Source organism: Macaca fascicularis, chromosome 11 (genome assembly GCF_037993035.2).
Source record: "Macaca fascicularis isolate 582-1 chromosome 11, T2T-MFA8v1.1".
NCBI classification, from domain to species: domain Eukaryota; kingdom Metazoa; phylum Chordata; class Mammalia; order Primates; family Cercopithecidae; genus Macaca; species Macaca fascicularis.
Window position 1 is genome coordinate 60,899,592 of NC_088385.1, and position 15,895 is coordinate 60,915,486.

Here is a 15,895-nt window from a genome sequence, read left to right on the forward strand (position 1 = left end):
CTTCCCAGCATCAAGGATCGGAAAAGGAAAGTATACAGTATTTTAATTTCCAGGCAGAAAAAAAAAAACCTGGAACTGAGTGTGCAGGAGGCACTGCCAGATAGCCAAACCCTAGGTTCCACTCTGGAGCTCTGGCTTCCCGGGAAGCCTGGCCGCGAGAGAATGGGGCAAAATGTGACTGTCTTCATAGGGTGGGGTTGTCCCAGCTCCCCTTCTCGCAGAGGCCGGGGTCTTGAGGGTCACCAAATGAGGCCAGCCCGGGCAAAGGCGAGGTTTCAGGGGCCGGCGGCAGCCAGGCTCCTCCTCCGTGTTCCACGCCGCGTCCGCCCTGGGTGCGGTGTCGCCTTCAGCTGGGTCACGACCCCGGGCTTGGGCGGACAATAGGGCGCGCGGGGCGGGGAGCGCGGGCTGCGTGGCCGGCTGAGCTGGTTCACTGCGCGGTGGGGTTCATTGCGCGGTGAACTCCGCTCGGCCTGAGGGTCTCGCCCTTTAGATCCCAGCCTCTCCTTTCTTCCTCCTATCTCACCTTCCATTTTTTTCGTGGAAAATTGAGAGGACCCTCAATCTCTGATTGACTGATACCCTACTGCTACCACCTCCCAATAATGAGATTTCATTTTCATTAGAAATGAAAAGATAGTTTCCTCCGAGGTACAAGAGCAGGAAATGGGACCCTCTCAGGATCTTTGTGGGGATGGAGAGGGGAGATCTAGTTATCATTAGAAGCGTGCTTATCAGTAGAAGCGTTCTCGACCTGGGACTCAGGATGGCCCTGAAGAATCCCAGGCCATCAAACCAACAATCCCCTCCATCAGAGGAATTCCAGGCCAAGAGTGTCCCCTTCTCCCCCAGTTATAGGGAGAATTGCCCTCTTTGGTTCCCTGGCCTTTGTCTCCGGATGTGGGGTTAGGCTTAGGGCTTTTGTAAAAGGGGAAACACTTCTCAAATCCGATGGGCAGGGACAGAACTGGACATGAGTCATTTGGGAGAAGTTCTCCAAGCTGGTCTGTTCTTGTTGAGGCCATCTCACCTCACCGCAGTGATAGCCTGGCTCTTATTTGAGGCTCTGCCCCTTTGGGTGGTACCATTGTGTTTGTAACTTTGTACATGTGAAGTCTTTCCATTCAGCTGGAATAGATTTTGGAAAATAAGGTTCCCGAATGGGGCTTGAGTTTCAGCTGGAGGAACAAAAAGGCAGCCAGTTTAGAGAAAGGAAAAAATGGGGGAGGGAGGCAAAGAATATTCGGAATACACACTTGCTTGGGCCTCCCCACCTCATCCCTATCCTGCCTGACCCAGCTCAGGTGTGATGGGGAGATGTGGGCCTCCCAGCTGGAAACCTCCTCTCAAGGATTCAGTCTCTGATAATGTCAAACCTTTCTGGAATGTGACTGCCTCCAGCTCTGTCTGTCTTTTATTGGCCATTTCAGAGTCTCTGCCTAGCATTTCTGCTGCCTTCCAAGTTCCATATTTCCTCCTGTCCTGGCCCTGGTTCCAATCCCTGGACTCCCTTCCAACCGTAAAAGCAGAGGAAGAACCAAAAGGTGGTAGGTGGCAGTCTGGGAGGGACAGCTGAGGTTCAAAAGTTCCTGGCTGAGCCTCCAGTCCGGGCCACCTCAGAGGCTGATCTGACCACTCCAGAGTGCCCCCTGGGCCAGCAGCAAATAGAACAAAATTTTATAGCCCGGGGCAGATGTTGGCTCAGCCATCTCACCCGGATTCCCCTTCATCTCTCTTCCACTGAAGAGGCTCCAATCTCCACTACACCTTTGTTCTCTTTCCTTTCCCCCTCCTCCCCCTTCTCTTCCTCTGTTTGATCCTGCCCACCTCCCAAATTGTTTCTTTAGATCTGAAAGCATCTGTTCCGGTCCGACCCTCCCCCAACACCCTCCTCTTTCTCCCTCCCTCCACCTCAAGCAGTCAAAAAGCCCCCAAATGGAAGGCCTGTGGCCTCTGACCTATTCTGATACACCAACGTCCAGATACCTTTGATGCCAAACCTTTAGGCCCCTCCCCAGTTACTTTTCTTTCATTCTACCAGCTGGAGAGGGTCCTGGAAGTGACTGAATTGAGTCTTGGCCCCTAGGGACCAGTCTCTTCTCTGCCTGGGACAATTATCCATTTTTCAGGTAAAAGCAAGGAGTCCAAGGTTGAAGGGTTTGGTGAGGAACTATTTAGATAACTACCCCAGTCCTCTGCTGGGCTTTTGGGGGCTCTAGATTTTGAACATATCCATATTCTGACCATAGACAGGAGATGTCCTTTTCTAACCTCTACCTGGCCATTTCTTTTATCACCCCTTTCTGACCCTTCTCTTAATTGCAAAGTCATTTTCTGAGCAATAAAAAAGCCCCTCCAATCCCTCCCAGAATTCACTAATCTAAACTAGGAAGATCAAGGCAGTTTCCATACTGTGAACATTGGAATGCCTCTTTTCTCTGTTTTTCAAAAAATAAAAAAGAAACAAAAAATTACTCCCTCACATCCTCCTTCCCTCCACTCATACCCACAGAATATATAGAGAGTGTTGTATACCCAATGGAGGTAGACAGTAGCCTGTCTTTTCCTCTTTTTAGTCAATCCACTTGCATCCAAGTTCAGATAATTCAGGCCCAAGGTCTTTGAACTCTGCTTGGTAGACCTGTCTCGAGCAAAAACCCGCTTTATGTCTCCAAGGCACCAGACTGGAATAATCCTTGTCCTGGTGCCCACAGTTGAAAACTGGTAGAAGAGAGTAAACCTTTCTCATTCCCTTCCCTCCAGCTCCATCCTGAGATCTAGCCACTGCCTGGGATCCTACCTCCTCTTCCATCCTGGAAGAGCAGCAGTTGACCAAGAGCCCCAGATTCATGCTCCCAGTGGCTTTGCTACCCAGTTTCCATGATGATGAGAGGCAAACTAACTACCTACCACTCCCAGTTCTTTCTTTCTGTCTCTCTCTCTGTCTCACACACACACACACACACACACACACACACACACACACACACACACACACACACAGGTTGGGCAGACCTGGACCAGCCCAGGATGTTGTTCTTGTCTGGGGGAACCTTACCTCAGGAGGATACAGGAGGTAGGAGCCTGAATTTTGTGATAGCATCTTTGCTAATTAGGTGGGAGAGGAAACTGGATTGAATCCTTCTCTCTAGTCTGTAATTTCACACAGACCTTTCTATACACATTTACCTAGAGGCATATCCTCAAAACATATGTGACACATACATTCAAGGACCTTAACATACTTATTTTTATTTGTTCTGTTCACATGTGCATGGGTAGGTGACTTTGCTGAAGGTGATGGTGAGAGAGAGAGAGAGAGAGAGAGAGAGAGAGAGAGAGAGAGTGTGTGTGTATAGAGGTAATGAGTGACAGGAAATGACATCCCAACCAGAGCATCTATGAAGTGGGTTCTTTGACTTATCACTGATGTCACTGGTGCCAGAGGTTTTTGCTGTCCCCTTTTGCCCTTCAAACTGCTCCAAAAGGCCTGCCTCTTTGCTGAGATCATGTGGCCTAAGGTCTCACTCTTGCTCCCATAATTTGGCTCCTTAGGCCTGGGGTGGCTAAAGAGGAATGAGGCAGGAGTCAGAAGACTCTCTAGAAGATCAGATCTCTCACTTAACCCTCTCACTTCTGTATCAAGGTTAATCAAAACCATGAACATTTATTTAACTCTCCAATCTATCCTATTTTGCCCATAGGTAGGACCTAGAAAATAACCACTCCACAATAGCAGCAACTGAAAAATAACTATCTCCTAGGGTTGTTCACTGCCTTACAGTGGTATTAGAGGATTAAATGGATTAATGCATGACTAGCACTTAGATTCTTGCTTAGAATAGAATAAGCTTTCAGTGAGTGCAATCTGTTATTATTAGTAACATCATCAGGCATTTTCTTAAGTGCTTGCTATATACCAGGCACTGGACTAGATTCATTGTCTCATTCAAGCCTTATAATAGCACTGTAAGGAAGTTACTACGTTCCTGTTCGACACAAAAGAAAACTGAGTGAGCCTCGGGAGGATAAGGATGTACTCCACTGGCAGAGCCCAGACTCCAGTCAGATTTGCCTGGCCCCAGAGTGGGTGTTCTGAACCACTCCAATTCTTTGCTCATGATAGGCAAGGAGCGTTGGTGAGAATATGGGGCTCATGTCAGCCGAGGGCAAGCAGGACCTAGATTAGCTTGGGCTTTGCTACCTGGCTTGGTCTCACCTAGGCAGATTCTTGTTCTCATCAACACCAGGCTCCAACCCAGTGGTTCTCAAACTTTTTGATCTCAGGACCCCTTTACACTTTTAAAAATTATTAGAGTTTCAGGCCCGGTGCAGCGGCTCATGCCTGTAATCCCAGCACTTTGGGAGGCCGAGGCGGGTGGATCACGAGGTCAAGAGATTGAGACCATCCTGGCCAACATGGTGAAACCCTGTCTCTACTAAAAATACAAAAAATTAACTAGGCATGGTGGCAGGCGACTGTAATCCCAGCTGCTTGGAAGGCTGAGGCAGAAGAATGGTTTGAACTCGGCAGGCGGAGGTTGCAGTGAGCTGAGATCGTGCCATTGCACTCCAACCTGGGCAAAAAGAGCGAAACTCCATCTCAAAAAAAAAAAATTATACGAGTTTCAAGGAGCTTTTGCTTACCATTTTTAAATTGTTTACAATAAACATTACATGTTAAAATAACTTTTATGACAAAACTATATTTTCCCAAACAAAACAATTTAGTGTAAAGAATGTCATTATTTCACATTTTTGCAAATCTCTTTAATGTCTAGCTTGATAGAAGAAAGATTCTCATATCTGTTTCTGCATTCAGTTTATTTTGATATGCTGTTTTGGTTGAAGTATCTAAAGTACATAGCCTCATATGCAGACATATAACCGAGGCAGGAAGGACCTGCAGAGCTCCTCAAAGGGTCTCTGGGATCCTCAGGGATTCTTAGACTACAGTTTAAGAACCACTGAGCTAACCAACTATGATAAACAGCAGAAGCCACTATAATAATATGATTGGACACCCTTTTAGCTCTTTAGCGGTGCTTCTGACTACAAAACCCACCATCATTTCACTGTTTCATGCTGTATTTAAATTGTATTATCTTAGGTACGTTACTCAACTTTTCTATCTCATGGATAGATAGATATAGATAGACATGCTATGTGTGTCATAGGTGCATTATTCATTATTGTTTAGCTTGAGTGTATAGAGTAAAATATAAATTTATAGGTAAAATAGCTTTCACATGTTTAGCATTGTTTGAGGTGGGCAGCTTGACTATTAATATCAATCTTTTTTTTTCAGAAGGGGAAACTGAGCCAAAGAGGGTTGATGTGACTTGATGAGGATGACACAATCAGCAACTGGTGGGCAGTAGGCCAGAACTCCTGTCCTTTGACTCCTAGACCTATGCTCACCCTCTCAGAATCCCTCTCTATACAGACATGACTGCAAAACATGCTTGTAGAGGGTGGATGTGTGCCAGGCACAAACCATTTATGAAGTATATATAATGTTTGTATTTATCTGAACATATTTACATCTGAGAGAAAACATGTCTTGTACTCCTGCATGCAAAGTTACAGCTTTGCTTGGTACAAGGCATCAGCCTGCCAGTGTTTCTCCTTCCTCATCAAATTATCCATGTGTCTGTAGTTCTGGGCTGGATATGTCCACTGTTAGGGATACTCCTTCCTTCCAGGTCTCCTGCTGGTACATTCCCACTGAGAGCAGGTAGATAGCCCAGCTTGTCACATGAGCACACAGAACAGGCACACCTGAGGGTAGCAGTCTTGTCCCCTTCTTTTTCTTTTTCCTGTACATCATTTCTAACATACCTTTTCAAAAATTAGTGGTCTACAAGTATACAACCAAGGAAAGTATCGTTGTATGAGCTGAGGTGTAGATGTGTCTCTGCAGATGCAAATGTAGAACATTGGGTGCCCATATACCTGTCTAGGTAAGCCCTGAGTAAATGTATGAGCAACTGGGGTCTCAATTCTTTCATTAATTTGATAGGTATTTATTAACAAATTCTGTATTTTATGGCTGTATGAGGGTCATGTTTATGCAGGATCCTATGAGAAGAAGCCTCAGTGGGAAGTCAGTCTGTCTGAATTCTAGCCAAGCTTTCTGCTCCTACTTGCCTCAAGCAAATCATTTACCCAGTGAGAGCCTCCACTTCCTCATCCACATAACGGGGGGAAGTAATGATAGTCTCAGCTACATCTCGGGATGAGGAGTCTGGTGGGGAAATAGTAGGAGATGTCTGAGTGAGTATGATTCTTTCTTTCTTTCTTTCCTTTCTTTCTTTCTTTCTTTTCTTTTCTTTCTTTCTTTTTCTTTCCTTCTTTCTTTTCTTTTTTTAGATTTGGGGGTGGAATCTCACTATATTGCCCAGGCTGGCCTTAAACTCCTGGGCTCAAGCAATCCTCTCGCCTCAGCCTCCCGAGTAGCTGGGACTACAGGCAGTATGCCCAGCTTTAGGATTATTTTCTTTTATGGAAAAGTCCAAACAAAATAGTAGAGAGTATAATATAATCAAACACTAGTAATATAACCATCATTTCACTTCAACAATGATCAGCCCACAGCCAGTCTAATTTAATCTATTCCCTACTCAACCGTACCTCTTAACGTTTTGGAGCAAATTCCAGACATAGAATTTCTTATGTAGTAAACACTTCAGTGAATACCTTTAAAAGTTAAGTTTATTAATAACATAACCACAATATGATTATAATACCTACCTAAAATTTCTTAGCAAAACTCTTTAGTTTTTTTTTTTTTTTTTTTTTTGGAGATGAGTCTCACTCTGTCGCCCAAGCTGGAGTGCCGTGGCACGATCTTGGCTCGCTGCAACCTCCACTACCCAGGTTCAAGCGATTCTCCTGCCTCAGCCTCCCTAGTTTTTAAAGAGTAAAAAAGATCTAAGAAATGTTAAGTGGCTAACTCCCCTGTGTCTCATGCTCAGGGCTGATGAATGTCAATAAGAGAAAATGAGAATGGCAAGAAAAGGATGAACTTTCCTTTTTTATTTTTATCTTAAAATACCAGGCCACCCCTAGCTCCTCCCCTCTACTCATTAAGTCCATTACAATTGGGCTGAGAGGGGACCCTGGAGGTCTAATGTGGTGAAGGCAGCCAGAAGGCATCCTCGGAAGACACTGCAGACCTCATCTTGGATGAAAATCAGAGTGAACCAGAAGGAATCTGAGCTGAGGGCCTGCCAAGCCATCAGATTCTCCCGCATCAGATTTCTTCCTCGGCTCGCCAGGCATTTGAAAGACGTCTGAAGTCTCTTTGGAGTTACTGATCTCCAAAGACATGCAGATACATGTAATAGCATATAGAAACCCAAAAGGAGATTGCACAGAGACACAAGTAAACCTACCTGCCCATATACCAGCCATGTACAAACATATGCAAACACTCAGAGGCAGATGCAAATATACACATACAAATCAGCAAATTCAGGCATGCAGGAAAACAGAGATACAAACCCAAACACTCAAACATATATAAACTTGCAGGGATACAAACATGCAGGTTCTGGAACCAAATAGAAAAGCCCAGAGGTATGAAAATATACTTTGAGACATTTTTACTACTGACCAGTTAACATGGCCAAGCTCCAAGTCTGGCTGACTCCTTCCCTCACATACCATCAAAGAGGCCAAATATTGACCAAAACTATAATCTGAGTCGCATTCATACAAATGTGTACCTGGGATAAGTCATCCCAAAGCCTTTCCCCTGCCCTTATCAGCACAAGTTCTCTATCATTAGTGCTCTGTCTCCCCAAAAGGCAGGAATAAGAGTGGTGTGGTGTGGTACCGTGTATGTGTGTGCATGTGTCCATACGAGACACATGTCTTCATTCTGCCAAGTCAACTTGGTAAAAAGGGGAAAGAACACTAGCCATGCACAGACCTCAAGTCCCTGCAGGCTGACAAGGGAACATTGCTTTGCTTACCCTGTGCTACAGCTGTTAGGTTGAACTGATTTTCCCCCAAATTGATTGACCCACATGAGTGTTTTGGCATCTTCTAGACATGACCTGGGGGTGCTTTCTCTGGGGCCTGAGAGAGGCCGTGTCAATTGTCTGGGGTTGATTCTTCTGAGTGAACTTACCAATTAATTAAAAGAATAAAGGTGATAGAACTGGCTGGATCAGGTTGTTGGCTAGGCATTACATGGCCATGGAGTGATAATGAGTCAAAAAAGATGGGCAGAATCTGACAGTTTTAAAACAAGATCCATCAATAGATGGAGATAAACCAGTGGGGCTATTTAACACTGTGCTCAGGAAAATCAGTCAACTGACTAAAATGTTCTCATTTCAACCAATTTTTGTGAGATGCAGCAGAAGCAACAGCATCTGAGAGTCAAGGGACCCAAGTGTGTTTGCATTGAAAGCTGGATCTACACTGGCATTTAGGGTAAGGGAAGGGTGTGTAAATGACTGTAGATTTGGGAGGATAAAATGTGAGTATGTATCAAGCACTTAAAACTATTATCATTGGCAAGAAAGAAAAAGCTGTATAGTGGATTGAGGCTTTTTCTTTATATGGAATCACAGAATGCTAGATATTGAAGGGACCTTAGAGTTCATGGGGAAACTGAGGCTTAGAGAGTTTTAAATGACTTGTCCAAGGTCATACAGCAAGTAAATGGCTGAGACACATTTAGACACCATATTAGTTTGCTTGGACTGCCGAACAAGTACCACAGCAAGGACGGCTTAAACAACCGAAATTTATTTTCTCATAGTTCTGGAGGCTAGAAGTCCAAGATCAAGGTGCTGGCAGGGTTGGTTTCTTGTGAGGCCTCTCTCCTTGACCTGTAGATTGGCTTATAGATGGCTGTCATCTCCCTCTGCCTTGTCTTGTCCTAATCTCTTCTTTTTTTTTTTTTTTTTTTTGAGATGGAGTTTCACCCTGGTTGCCCAGGCTGGAGTGCAATGGCACGATCTCAGCTCACTGCAACCTCCACCTCCCAGGTTCAAGCGATTCTCCTGCCTCAGTCTCCCAAGTAGCTGAGATTACAGGTGCCTGCCACCACGCCTGGCTAATTTTTGTTTTTGTTTTTGTTTTTTTTTTGAGACGGAGTCTCGCTCTGTCGCCCAGGCTGGAGTGCAGTGGCCGGATCTCAGCTCACTGCAAGCTCCGCCTCCCGGGTTTATGCCATTCTCCTACCTCAGCCTCCCGAGTAGCTGGGACTACAGGCACCCGCCACCTCACCCAGCTAGTTTTTTGTATTTTTAAATAGAGACAGGGTTTCACCGGGTTAGCCAGGATGGTCTCGATCTCCTGACCTCGTGATCCGCCCGTCTCGGCCTCCCAAAGTGCTGGGATTACAGGCTTGAGCCACTGTGCCCAGCCTAATTTTTGTATTTTTAGTAGAGAGAGGGTTTCACCACGTTGGTCAGGTTGGTCTCGAACTCCTGACCTCAGGTGATCCTCCTGCCTCAGCCTCCCAAAGTGCTGGGATTACAGGCATGAGCCACTGTGCCCGGCCTGCTAATCTCTTCTTATAAGGACACCAGTTATATTTAATTAGAGCCTACCCATAGAATCTTGTTTTAACTTAATTACCTCTTTAAAGGGCCTGTCTCCAAATACAGTCACATTCTGAGTTACTGAGGATTAGGACTTCAAGAAATGGAATTTGCAGAGACACAATTCAGCCCTTAACTGACACCATGGCTCTGGATTCCTAGTCCGCTGCCATTGTGCTCATGTCAGGCTAAGTCATCTGATGGATCCTATTCTTGAGTTGGCTCAATTTTGTGTTGTTTCTTAGGGATAGGGAAGCTGTTTAGAGCCAATGTGAAATTGAAAACTGTTTCCTGGAGCCAAGGCCCACTGGGAAACTGAGTGAGCATGGGCTAGGGAATCCGGGATTCGGCTGACCACCAAACACTGGGAAACAGAAGTTTCTAACCAGAATCTTGGAACTGAAAAGAACTCAGTGAAGTTAACTTGGCCATCTCAGATGGAGGAGAACTTACATGGTATATTCAGAGAACACAAGTGTCTGAGAGCTCTCATGACTGATACATTCTTTTTTACGTGTATTCAGATTCTTCAGGCCAAGCTCAAACCCCTGTCCCTTGCCTCCAGTCCTCAGAGTTGGAGAGTAAGATAAAACTCATCCATTAAGAGAGGTTTTCTCCCTTGAAGCTTGAAGAAGGCTTGACAAGATATTGAGGAAATTTTTTTTTTTTTTTTTTTTTTTTTGAGACGGAGTCTCCCTGTGTCACCCAGGCTGGAGTGCAGTGGCGCGATCTCGGCTCACTGCAAGCTCCGCCTCCCGGGTTTATGCCATTCTCCTGCCTCAGCCTCCGAGTAGCTGGGACTACAGGCGCCCGCCACCACGCCCGGCTAGTTTTTTGTATTTTTAGTAGAGACGGGGTTTCACCATGTTAGCCAGGATGGTCTCGATCTCCTGACTTCGTGATCCACCCGCCTCGGCCTCCCAAAGTACTGGGATTACAGGCTTGAGCCACCGCGCCCGGCCTGGAAATTTGTTTTTTATTCAAGAGAGCCTCTTTCTCTCCTTATCTGAAGCTGAAGGTAGGGAATTTAGAGGCAAAAACTTCGCTTACCCCGTTGTTGTCTCTCCTGAGACCTTCAGCCCCTTCTCTGGGCCCTGGCCAGCTCTAGAAAATGGATTAAGGTGAGTTGATATGTAATGTGGTACAGAAACAGGGAGAGGCCCTCTAATATCACAGAGATCACAGATGACTCCAGTGGGATTATGGGGTGTGGTGTATGATGAGGCTTGTGCCAAAAAGTGGCCACAAACAGGAAGAAGGGTCCATCTTCTTATGATGGTTGGTGATTCTCCCTGCCATGGAGAGCAAGCTTGGATTCTGGGGTTTGGAGGCAGCAACTCCAAAAATATCCAGCTGAAACACACAGAGCCAGAGTCAGCATGGTGCTGGGAAGAGTACTGGTTCAGGGATCAGAACACTGGGGTTCTGATCTCTGTCTGAGCCTCAGTTTCCCTTCCTTCACAATGAAGTGGTTTGATTAGGTTATCACTAAGATCCTTCCAGCTCTGAGACTCTAAGCAAAAACCGAAGGATGCTGGGGGGCAGGGAGAAGGAACACTCTTTGTAGCAAATCAGATGATGGACTATGTGTCTCTGTGAACCAAACCAGGCACAGAAAACTCTCCATCTTCATTCCAGAGTTGGTGGGGGGTGGGGGAGCAGGGGGTGTTAGCTGTGGTGTCTCCTTATTTGACAACTCAACCTTTTTCACAGAGCCCCTGCAGACACACCATGGGGAGCTGTTTCCCTTAAGGACCCTGCCCCTGAGGGAAGAGAGGCAGAAACAAGATGGGGCAGGAAGTTGGAAAGGGTGTCTGCATGATGCCAATAGCAAGGTGAAAACAGAGAAATCAGTCCACTATCTGCTTAGTTTCAAATAGAATAAAGGGATCCAATTTTGTAGCTTTCATCTGATGTAATGGATAATGAGATGCAGGATCAGCCTTTTGCAGTGATTCAGTTTAAAGCCCCTGGGAAGGATCTGTTTCCCCCTCCCCAATTATCCTGCCACAGAAATGCCTTAAGTTCCACCATTAAAGCACATGGTGTTAAGTACAGTCCTCTGCAGATCACATCCTTTAAAATACAAAAGCACCACTGGGATACTTCATCAAACAAAGAAAGAACCAGAAAAGTAGTGCTAAGGGGGGATGCTCAGGGAGATGAGGGGCCCTGAAGATTAATCTCTAGATACTTCTCAGTTTCACATTGCCTGACCCTTGTGGGAAAGCTAGATTCTGCCTGAGGAAGTGGAAACTCAAGGACTCCCCTAGAAACCAGATGCCTGCAATTATATTTCCAGTCTTGGGAAATGGGTGGACTCTAAGTGGTGAGGGTAGTTATCACACTGAAAAATCACAGAGGCTGCCAGTAAAACTTAAATCAGGGGGATGGAAATTCTGATAATATATGTGCATTTGGATCAGCCACTATAGAAACCAGTGTAGAAGTACCTCATGGGGCCCCCTGCATGTCCAGAGGATATAAAAGATTTTTATCCTGGGGAAAAATCTATGCCATTTCTATGATTATCTACTGTATATCTAACCCATAAGGCATGATTTGAAAGTATTATTTGAAACCTAGCAGATAGGGAAACACATAGCCAGGGTTCAAATCTAGTTATGTGACCTTGGGCAGGTGACTTAACATTTCTGAGAATAGATTTCCTCATCAAATTCAGTATAAAGCAACTGGCATGTAGTAATCTTCTACAAATGGAAACTATTATAGTTATGAGTACCGAGGGAGCTTCAGGACACCATTCATGAATTGGCACTAAGCCATGGGATGAATGGTCACCATGGTCAGAGCAAATCAGAGGTCCAGACCTTGATAAATTCATGAATAATCTTTTTCTTTTTTTCTTTCTTTTTCTTTTTTTTTTTTTGAGATGGAGTCTTGCTCTGTCACCCAGGCTGGAGTGCAGTGGCACAATCTTGGCTCACTGCAAGCTCCGCCTTCCAGGTTCACACCATTCTCCTGCCTCAGCCTCCCAAGTACCTGGGACTACAGGCACCTGCCACCACGCCCGGTGAATTTTTTGTATTTTTAGTAGAGACAGGGTTTCACGGTGTCAGCCAGGATGGTCTCATATCCTCACTTTGTGATCTGCCCGCCTCGGCCTCCCAGAGTGCTGTGATTACAGGTGTGAGCCACCGCACCTGGCGCATAATCTTTTTCTTACCTGGGTGAATCTTGTTTCTTCCCAACTTAGTCTTTCAGGATCTGCCAATAAAAGAAGCAGAAAGAGTCCTGTACCCCTCCACGCAGCCTGAAAATTTTAGGTTTGGGCCAAGGTTGGCCTTACCCACAGACACGATGGGTGGCTGACTTCATGACAGTATTTAAGAAAAATCATAAGCCACCCTCACCCAAATTTGTATTATGCCACCTGCTATATGGGTCTAAAATTCCATTATTATAGATATTTCCCTCCATCTGGGCAAAGGCTTCTGAAGACCCCTACCAAAAACACACAGTTACCTGGGAGAATGTGCATGTCAACACATTGGTGAAAGTTTCCTAACCTGAAATCTAGCTGCTTCTTCAATAAAGAAGAATGGTCTGGAACTCAGGACAAGTAAGTTTTGATAGGACTGGGGTACTTAAAGGGCCAGAGCACAAGCATCTTCCTACAGTAGAATGTACGGGCAGCAGAAAGACACCAAATGGGCATGGGACCTACTAAGAATGTCAGTTGGGCCATCTGTGATTTAGGGAGCTGAGACATGGAGTCAGTTCTAACTTTCAGTTCACTTTTATATTGACTCTACCTGGCTCTTGTACCTTCCAGCGCAGACTTGCTTCCTCCCAAGAGCAATGATGTACTTGGGCAAGAGGTAGAGAGGCGATACTAGTGTCCGGGTAGTCTGAGCAGCAACATCCAGGATCTCAGTGACTGAGACCAAGCAGCTCTGTCTCTGACCAACACTATCATGACAGGAGCTAAAGGTCTCCACTCTGGGTTGGGGTCAAGGAAATGAGTAACTAAGAGTGTGCTCTGCAGATCACTGGGACTCTAGAGGGTCTTTTAGTTGGTCCAAAAGTCCACCCAGAATCCATCATCCAAACACACATGACTGGTTTGTGTTTTGTTTTTTGTTTTGTTTTGTTTTTGAGATGGAGTCTTGCTCTGTCGCCTAGGCTAGAGTGCAGTGGTGCGACCTCGGCTCACTGCAACCTCCACCTCCCAGGTTCAAGCAATTCTCCTACCTCAGCCTCCCAAATAGCTGGGATTACAGGCACCCACCACCACGCCCAGCTAATTTTTGTATTTTTAGTAGAGACAGGGTTTCACCATCTTGGCCAGGCTGGTCTCAAACTCTTGACCTCATGATCCACCTGCCTCGGCCTCCCAAAGTGCTGGGATTATAGGCGTGAGCCACCGTACCTGGCCTGGTTTGTGTTTTAATTGTAATCTCTTAGGAGATAAAAAAATATATTTGAAAGTGCAAAGAAATGAATATTTGAAAAAGTATAACTATTGTCATGGTTATTTACTATGGAAAAATGTGTGTGTGAATATTGAATATGTATGTATGTGTGTACAGACTCACACACACATGTATTCTTCCCTCGCTCCCTCCTTTCCTTCCTTCCTTTCCATTGCCAAAAGAGGCCAGTAAGATATGCGAGAACTGGCATTTCTGCAATCTGACCGGAACAGTCTGAAGGCCACCAGAGTGGGTGTTACATCTGCAGGACTGGCTGCTTTCCTACCAACGTTTTTCAACTCAGATGTTTTGGCATCATGGCAGCACACATCCTCTCTCTAATCCGGTCTGCACCTAAACCCTGTGTAGGCAGTTTCTGCCGCAAAAAGAGCAGCCCAAGAAGTGAGAACTTGGTTCCTCCTACATTACCCTAAATTATATCAGGGAAATAATATTAATACTTACAACAACTACAACCAAGTTGTAGGACCTCAACTACTCCCCTCCCCAAACTTTCCTCCTCTGAATTATGAGGAAACTTCCTTAGGAAGGTTGGAAGAACTGGGAATGAGAGAGGAGAATTGGGAATGGGGGAGAATGTGTTAAGCAGGTGTAAAACATAGGAAGGGGCTCCATCTCTGAGAGGGGGCTTTGTGGATGGGAGGAGGAGAAGGAACTGAAGGGCGGTAATTAGCTTATTATTGTTTCCCCTGGGTGTTGTGAGAATTCCTTGGGAGACACTTGTAAAAAAGCAAAGGGAAGACAGTAAATACACATCTAATGATATGCTAAATAAATTATTATTGTTATTATTATGACTATAATAGCAATTGTAACTTGCTTCCTGCTCGAATTTCCACTAAAGATGGGAATTGACCCCCTTACTGCCAGGCCTCGCAGCTGTCAATAACTCCCAGCCTCCGCCTTCCCAGGAATCAGTCCCCAGGAGTAATTGGGCAATATAGACTAGGCTTCAGTTAACAGCCACTCTCCTGGTTTCTGCAGAAGGAGAACCAAACGGGAGCTCAACATAAGCACACAAGGCCTCTGCCAGGTACCTGCTCTAGCAAAGAAAAGAAGAAAAAGAACCTTGCCGAGAATCGTGGGGGTTATACTTCGGGAATAACTTACTGATTTCCAAGCAAGAGAACTCAGGGAGGGCAAAACCTGAGGCAGGCAGTTAGGGAGGGGGTGGGTCACAGAAATGAAGGGGAAATATACAAATCAGGGATACTCAGTCTAGAGATCATAGGCTTCTAGGACTCCTGCAACTGTCAAGGGCATTTCCAGAATTTTGCTAGGAAGCGAGGCAATTGCTTTTGTCAGCTTCTCAAAGGGGTCTGAGACCCAGAAACAGCTAAGAGTCATTCCAGCCCAGGTAAAAGGGACCCAGGACTCTTTGGGCTTAATAATAGTGGCCAGTGTCTATTGGTTTCCTGACTTTTGGCTGAGGACAAACCAATAGACACTGGCCACTATTGTAATCTGCTGTTTACAGCAACTGTCAGCAACCCCTCCACCCCCACCTCCCTACTTCTAGCCAGAGCCCAGGCACCTGCCCTGAGCCCTTCTTAGGCAAATATATGTAAATGTTGGACCCTCAGTTCTCCCTCCCTGCATTTCTTTAGGGAAAGCAACAACCATCCCAGTAAGCCACAGGTATTCATGGGGAAGGAGAGGGCTAGTTGTCTGAGAGGGAAAATGCCAAAGGCTGCAGACTAGGAAATGAGCTCCTTTCTGGACCTCAGTCCTTCACCTAGTCACCTAGTCACAGGGTGGATTGCCTCTAAGGATTGTTACGGGAAAAGGAACCAAATTTGGGAGGGTCCTTCTTGCTTTAAGCCTTGACGGGAGACGGGGAGGCCAACCCTTCTCCGCAGACCGGGATCCTCACTA

At 45.7% G+C, this 15,895-nt stretch overlaps 1 protein-coding gene across 5 annotated transcripts in view; it reads left to right on the top strand.

The window, feature by feature from the left end:
- HOXC10 (homeobox C10) overlaps positions 1-15,895 on the top strand; it is a 184,217-nt gene that overhangs the window by 75,364 nt on the left and 92,958 nt on the right. The gene's annotated exons all lie outside the window — the stretch shown is intronic.